The sequence below is a fragment of the Podarcis melisellensis genome, assembly GCF_964234715.1.
Source record: "Podarcis melisellensis genome assembly, chromosome: 3".
Classification (NCBI taxonomy): Eukaryota; Metazoa; Chordata; class Lepidosauria; order Squamata; family Lacertidae; genus Podarcis; species Podarcis melisellensis.
The window spans coordinates 101,478,680-101,486,376 of record NC_138530.1 but is presented as its reverse complement, the minus strand read 5'-3'; positions in this window follow the sequence as shown (position 1 = coordinate 101,486,376).

Below are 7,697 nucleotides of genomic sequence, written 5' to 3'. Positions count from 1 at the left end.
TCATGACTGACTGCTGGAGCTGTAGTCTTGTTGCTGAGCAAGAACGTGCAGGACTCAGTGGAGTGGGAGACCAGCCTACTAGAGGAGTCTCAGGTGTACTTGCCTGGAGGCAGAGTCAGCATTCAAAGTCAGGTCCAGTCTTAGGGTTGGGCAAACAGCAATCCACGTGGCCAAATAGTCCAAGGATCAGGGAATGAGATGTTCATGCGGTCAAGGAACAAGACGAGCAGCAAGGTCAGGGCAGGAACTACAAGCATTGTTACCAGCATCTGACTGCTGCTGGAAGCTCTGCTTAAGAAGGCTGAAGCCAGCTGGTTCTCATCAACACCTTCTCTGAGTCCTTGAAGGCTGATCGGCTGCAGGTAAAGTCACTCCCCCTCCTCTCCCTTCAAGGTGCTGTTCAGCAGACAAAACTGACTCCTGGCCCATGACAATTGGCCATGGTGGCTGAAGCGGATGGGATTTTAGACTCCTACAACATCTGGACATCCAAGGTTGGTGAAACATCAAGGTTGGTGAAACCAAACATCAGGCATCTGGCTGGCCTTTGGAAGCAGGGTGTTGGACCAGATGGACCTTTGGTCTACCCAGAAGGGCTCTCCACATGTTCTTTAATGGCTCCTTGCTGCAACGAGTTACTGTAGGTCACACTCAGGATGAACAGATGGCTAGTGTCTCCTCTTCCCCTAAGAATAGTAAAGGTAAAGGTAAAGGGACCCCTGACCATTAGGTCCAGTCATGACCGACTCAGTGGTTGCGGCGCTCATCTCGCTTTATTGGCTGAGGGAGCTGGCGTACAGCTTCTGAGTCATGTGGCCAGCATGACTAAGCCACTTCTGGTGAACCAGAGCAGCACACAGAAATGCTGCTTACCTTCCCGCCGGAGCAGTACCTATTTATCTACTTGCACTTTGATGTGCTTTTGAACTGCTAGGCTGGCAGGAGCAGGGAGCGAGCAATGGGAGCTCACCCCACTGAGGGGATTCGAACCGCCAACCTTCTGATCAGCAAGTCCTAGGCTCTGTGGTTTAACCCACAGCACCACCCACGTCCCCTAAGAATAGTAGGGTGAGCTAAACATTTGGCAACACTGCTGGACCAGCGTAATTCTGTGTCAACCTTCCCACAGGGGTGTTTCTAAACTACTGGATATCGCCTGTTCCTCTGAGCTGTGCCAGTGCAGAAGGGCTGCATTATTTTGGATGTCACCTTCAATTAAAGTTTGCCAACTGAAGTAATCACAGAAGGAACTGGTATTTCACTTCACTTAACTTTTAATTTACTTGGGACCAGAAACTCTCCATGTTACTGCTGTCTCTTGATTGAATTGGGAAAGAATGCTTGGAATGAAAAGGAAATGCATTAAAAGCAAATATCCTCTGTTCCCACACATTGCTCACTTTCTTACTAAGTTATTACAGCATATCCAATTATAGATAGAGGGAAAGCTACAAGATTAGTGGCTTTTTAACTGTACACAATAATGGTCATATTCCCCAGCTTTGTATATAGGGCCGGTTGCAACTGAATTGCAATTACATCCTTACTTTTAAAATTAGGTGGTTCTTTCACTTCATAACTAGACAGAATCTCTCTCTCAGCTCAATAAATGAGACACTCAGAGAGAACAATCACTAAACTGTTTTTGACATTGGTTAGGGAACACAGTGTCAAACAGTGCCATACCTTTTCATGTCCCGTTGGCTAAGTCCTAGGTAAGTGTGTATAGGATTAGACAGCAATCCTATACACATTTTCCCCAAGACTAACTATCATCTAACTCAATGGGGCTTACAGTGGTACCTTGGGTTACATACGCTTCAGGTTACAGACTCCGCTAACCCAGAAATAGTACCTTGGGTTAAGAACTTTGCTTCAGGATGAGAACAGAAATTGTGCTCTGGCAGTGTGGCAGCAGCAGGAGACCCCATTAGCTAAAGTGGTGCTTCAGGTTAAGAACAGTTTCAGGTTAAGAACGGACCTCCGGAACGATTTAAGTACGGTACTTAACCCGAGGTACCACTGTACTTCAGAGTAGAAACATATAGGATATTGCTGTAAGCGTTTGAACGGAGAAGTCCCAGGTTCAACTGCCACCACAGCCACAAACCCTTAAGATAAGCTATTATTCTCTTAGCTTCTCAGCCTTGTTTCAGGATATCAGCACTGAGCTACAGTACCTTACTGGGCTGCTGTAAGGATTACAGAGATAACTTCTGCAAAGTGCTTTGAAAACTTGCAAGACAATATATGCTATTGTGTGCTGATGCATATTAAGGAAAAATGCATCTGTGAATTACCCCCAGGGTATAGGGCAAATTGCTCAACTATACCATGCTAGAGAGGTTAAGGATGTAGGTAATTCAGTTTGAAAGGTATATTTCATAGTCTAGTTTAAAATGGAATCGGAGCTGTGTAGGCAAACTAAGGCCCAGGGTCCGGATCTGGCCCAATCACCTTCTAAATCCGGCCTGCGGATAGTCCAGGAATCAGTGTGCTTTTACATGAGTAGAATGTGTCCTTTTATTTAAAATGCATCTCTGGGTTATTTGTGGGGCCTGCCTGGTGTTTTTACATGAGTAGAATGTGTGCTTTGATTTAGAATGCATCTCTGGGTTATTGGTGGGGCATAGGAATTTGTTCATTTTTTCCCTTCAAAATATAGTCCCCCCCACCCCCAAGGTCTTAGGGACAGTGGACCAGCCCCCTGCTGAAAAAGTTTGCTGACCCCTGCTCTAGACGTAGCATATGTTCTACTTTGCTGGAATGAGATGAAAGAGCAAAGGGCAAAGAGCAAAAGGGAAGTGTTCAGCCAGGTGAGGCGATTATATTAAGCTATGCCTTCCCCCTGTCAGGGCACAATGGAAGTGGCTCTCAGAGTCCTCTCTAGCAAACTTACAGGAAAACTCTTTGAGCTTCAGCTGCAACCATGTGCCTATCTACCAAACATCCATTGTTGGTTTGACTGCATTGTAAACGTCTCACATAGAAATGCTCACCCAAAACTGACTGGTGGGAAGGCAACAATTTTCTCGTCTGTGTTTGCCCTGAGTTTTGGTCAGAAATAAACAAATGGGTGTTTATTTGTTTTTTTGAAAAAGCAATATATATATTGGCTGTTAGAAAAGGGGTGAGGTGGGGAGATAAAATGCCAATAAAGATCAGAGTGCCCTCAGTCCTGTTGACTGAGACTAGATAAACTAAGCACTTTTTATAACTTTTGGAGTGTTGTGATCAATTTACTAGTGCACCACTCTGGGGAACAAGCTGTTTTACCACCTTGATTGCAATGATAAATCCATCATTATGTTCAGTGCAGTGGAAACTGTTCTGAGTCTTGCCATTTGTGGCAAATCTTTTGTATGGCAGGCTCATAGTAAATCAGTCTAACCTGAGCTGACAATGATTGATTCTGAACAAAATGTCATGGGCAATCAAATCCTCTGGTTGTTTTTTCTTTTTGTCGTCTGCTTCATCTTCTTTACAAAGAGAATAGAGTTAATACCCTGAGACTAACCAAAAAAAAGAGAGAGGGGAAAAAATCAAACTGGAATAAAATGGGATCTCATCAATAGTTCTGAGGGACAAGATGGCACATTTAGCACTTTATACTTTTCTTTTTAATAGCATGGCACAGAAAATTCGGGTGCATAGCTGTCACTGAGCATTGATGTGAAGTCACAAAGAAACGTAAGCCACTTCAGAAAGGTGGTAAAGAGAGACAAAGATTTATAAACCTTTGAAGAAAATAGAAAGGGGTTGTCTTTTTTCCTGTGATAGTCAAAGACCCTGGCATAATGGGATCCCCTAATCTTGATTGGTGGCTCTGGGAGATTCTGTATTATAGATAATAAATATGATGAGTTGTATTACCTATAGCCTTCCGGGTTTTTGTATGCTTCTTAAAATCCAATTGATGGAGAGTATCATCAGTGTCAATGGGATACTGCACAGACATCGATGAGGCTGTACAACCGGTGCTTGGGAGTTTATGGTCTTCACTTACACTTTACGGTATAGTTCCATGCACTCTGCTGAAAATATTAAAATACTAATTTTTAGGCGCTTTCAAAGATGATACCATTACAAGCTTGCAGAATAAAGTTATTTTATTGTTTCTGTCTAGAATGGTTTTCCTTCCCAATGTAGTGTATGATGACGATGATTAAAACTGAGACATGAAAAATGCCCTATTTGTCCTCTGGAAAATCAAGTGTAAATGTAATGTAAGGAAGTCTGTTCTCTCTCTCTCTCTCTCTCTCTCTCTCTCTCTCTCTCTCTCTCTGGCATTTCCAGTTTTAAAAAACAAGAATTTCACCCAAAGAAATGGAGATAATTAAAGATGAGATAAACTACTAGGGGAATACAAGTAGGTTTTCATTTGTGGAAATCAGAAAGATTTACTGTGAGAATGAGTTGGATCTAGGGACTGGGGCAACAGTGGGGAATTCCATTTGGGTTTGCACAGATTTGAATATGTGTGGAAGGGACTGAAAAGGGAAGGAACAATGGGCAAAAATAATCAAACCCCAACCCTATCTAGAGCCAACTCAGGGAACCCTTGACCCAGATTGGACCTTGAATCAATGGGAGGCAGGCCTATTGTTTAATTATGAGTTTAAAAAACCCAATTAAACAAATTGTTAAGAGGAGGTGGGGGGACAAGGAAACACTTTGTCTCCTTCCCTGGCTGCTGCCAACTGCACTGTCAGTGTTCTGTTTTACAGGGTGTTGGTTCACAAGAACCTTTCTTGCAGAGAAAGCTCTCATGGTGGAACAGTCTGCAACCAGCTGGACTCAATCTGCCACTCACCGTCTAGGAACATGTCAGTGAAGCAATGTCCTGTAAACCATCTGGGGGTCTTTGGGCTGTGTCTCTTCCTTCTCACCTGATGACCTACTCCCTGGCAGCATGACTTGACCTATCATGATCTAGGGCTGTTTGCACCCTACTTGGCTGAAGCTCAGATCTCCCCGGATTGCCCTGATTTGATTCAGGTGTCAGCTGTATCCAGTGCACAGCCTACTTCCCACCTTTTCATACCCTGGAGCATTCCATGAACAGAACTCTGCTCACAGGACGCTGGATGTGACCCAATGGCAAGAAGGCCTCTCCTCCTTCCGGAGGGGAGGTGTTGTGGGCGGGAGACGATTCCCGCATCACGCAGGGGGCGTTACGCCCCTGCCCCATCCACATGGCTGGCGCGCCAGGCCCCTGGTTGAGCACCCAATCGGGCAGCTTGGTGGGGGCGTGGTTTGCTGCTCAAGACGCAGCCATGCCAGCCATTCAGGCCATTTGCTCACCTTCTCGTCGCTTCAAATTTGGGTATTCCGTTAAAGGAATCTGTCAGTCATGAATCCTGTCCGATGCCTGTGTGGTAGGGGGCCATGGCATGGCCCTCGGTGACATCAGGGGAGAACTTATAGTTGTATTAGCATCAACAGGCTCTCCCTACTGGTGGTTAACCCCTCTGCAGACTCACCCCTCTTCAAGTGAGTGGAGTCAAATCTTCCATGGTCCAATCCCTAAGCCAATACCTTCTCACTTGCTGTAATCAATAAAGCCGTGGCCTTTTCTTTCCCATTAACCTTATATTCTGTGTCCATGTGTCTTTATTCCACCAAGCGGGGGTCGGGTCCTTGAACCACAACATTGCAATATGCATATTTCTGTATATCTGGATGTGTTTCTTTCAATGGGGACTGGCAATGCTGGTGGGCTTTTCTAGCGGCTCTTTCTCATGGCTGGTGTTGAACATCACAGTTCTCAGGGGCAGTAAGTTAAGGCACATGTACATAGTGCTATTGGCATGCATGTGCCAATGTTTCAAGTTAGGAGAGGGCATCTCAGAAACTGATCATATGCTCAGCCAGAAAGCTGACCATTTGAAGGACCAACCCAGCCCTTACAATAAACTGTGAAGATCCTATGTGTGGCTCACCATTAAATTCATCAAGCTGTCAGGTACAAAGAAAAAGTCAAGGAGGGTGGCCAAGAGAAGAATCCTCCCATGTACTGTAGTGTTGCACACCTGAAATCCACACATACAGCATGAATGACTATAGTGTGGAGACTTTTGTATGTATACTTCTATGTATATTTCTACAAGCAAAGGCTTCCTCAGAATCTGGGGTTCCTGGAATCAGGGTTGCAGATTCCAAGGCAGCCTTCATGTGTAGAATGATAAACACAATAAGACTCCCTTGCTATAGTTTATGCTGTATGTGCAGTCATTGAGGAGTGTGCATTATCAAGGGCAGAGGTACTCAAGATCAGATAATAGGTTGGTGTCTCAATGATAATAAAGCAGTGCAATAAATAGCTGGGCACACACACGTGAATATATGGAGAGATATATAGAGAGAGTGAATTTTATTCATGCCTGTACATCATCCTGGAATATTTTGATGAAGGGTGATTAAGAAACATTTTAGGTACAATTAAACACGCTCACAAACACAGACGCACACAATAATGTGAAACCCATTTATGCAGGGAAAATTCATCACACAAAACTAGACCAAATCCTTTCTTTGCAGAATTATCACACAGTTCACTTCATAGTTATTTCATTTTCCTGGAATACTAGACAGAAATCCAAAAGTAGCTAAAAGTAAATAAAGCATGAACATCTTTCAGATGTACTCAGCTTCTAAGAGACAAAGATCAGACAATTTGAAGTGGTTGTTAACTTTTTGTCTTGTGCAGCATATTGAAACATTTTTCAACTAAGATCCCACCCCGCCCATCCCCAGAACTTCAAAAATGTGTCTGAGAATGTGAGGCAACCGTTTTGTTGCATTCTATTTGTTTTTAGTGTTTTGAGCTGAATATAGGAATTGGAAACTTTTCAAATAATTATGGGACTTTTTTTATCCACTCAGAATCCCCATGAATCACATGGTGCTGAAATTGATAGAGAAAAGCTTTTCTCCAGCCTCTCACCACACTAGAACTCAGAGACTTCCACTGCTGCTGAATGTTGTAGGATTCAGGTACACAGAAAGCTGTAATTCTTCACAACTACAGAATGCCCTGATGCAAGAGGTAGTGATGACCACCAACTTGGGTGGCTTTGAAAGGCGATTGGAGAAATTAATGGAGGATAAGACTATCCATGGCTACTATCACTGTTGGCTGTGTTCTACTAGTACAGTACACCTCTGAATGTTGAATTGTCAGGTGGGGAAAGTTCTGTTGAACCCAGGCCCTGCTTTCAGGCTTCCTGTAGGGATTTAGTTGGCCACTGTGAGAACAAGATGTTGGACTAGATGGGCCATTGGTTGATCCAGCAGGGCTGTTTAAGCATTAGATTATAGCCAAAAAGAGAGACATGGAGCATTTTTTTCAATAGAACCATTGGGAGTGATGAAGTGAGAAATGTAGAGGTTCACCTTGCATTTGGTTAGAGCTTGTTTCTTCTTCTCTCTCTCTTTTTCTTCATTCTGATTTTTATTGCACTTTGTCTGTGTGAAGAGTTATGAATGTTTGGATGATAGCATCCACAAGAACAAGATCCATGGGTTGCATTACAGAGTACATTTTTAAAGAAGCTAGAAAACATATGTGACAGTTTGGAAGGGAGGACTCTCATTGTGTCTTCCTATTTTCCTGTTTTCTTTATCATCTCTATCCTAACATCTAGATATAAATCCTTCTTTCATATCCTTTCACTTCACAAGGTTATTCCAGGCTC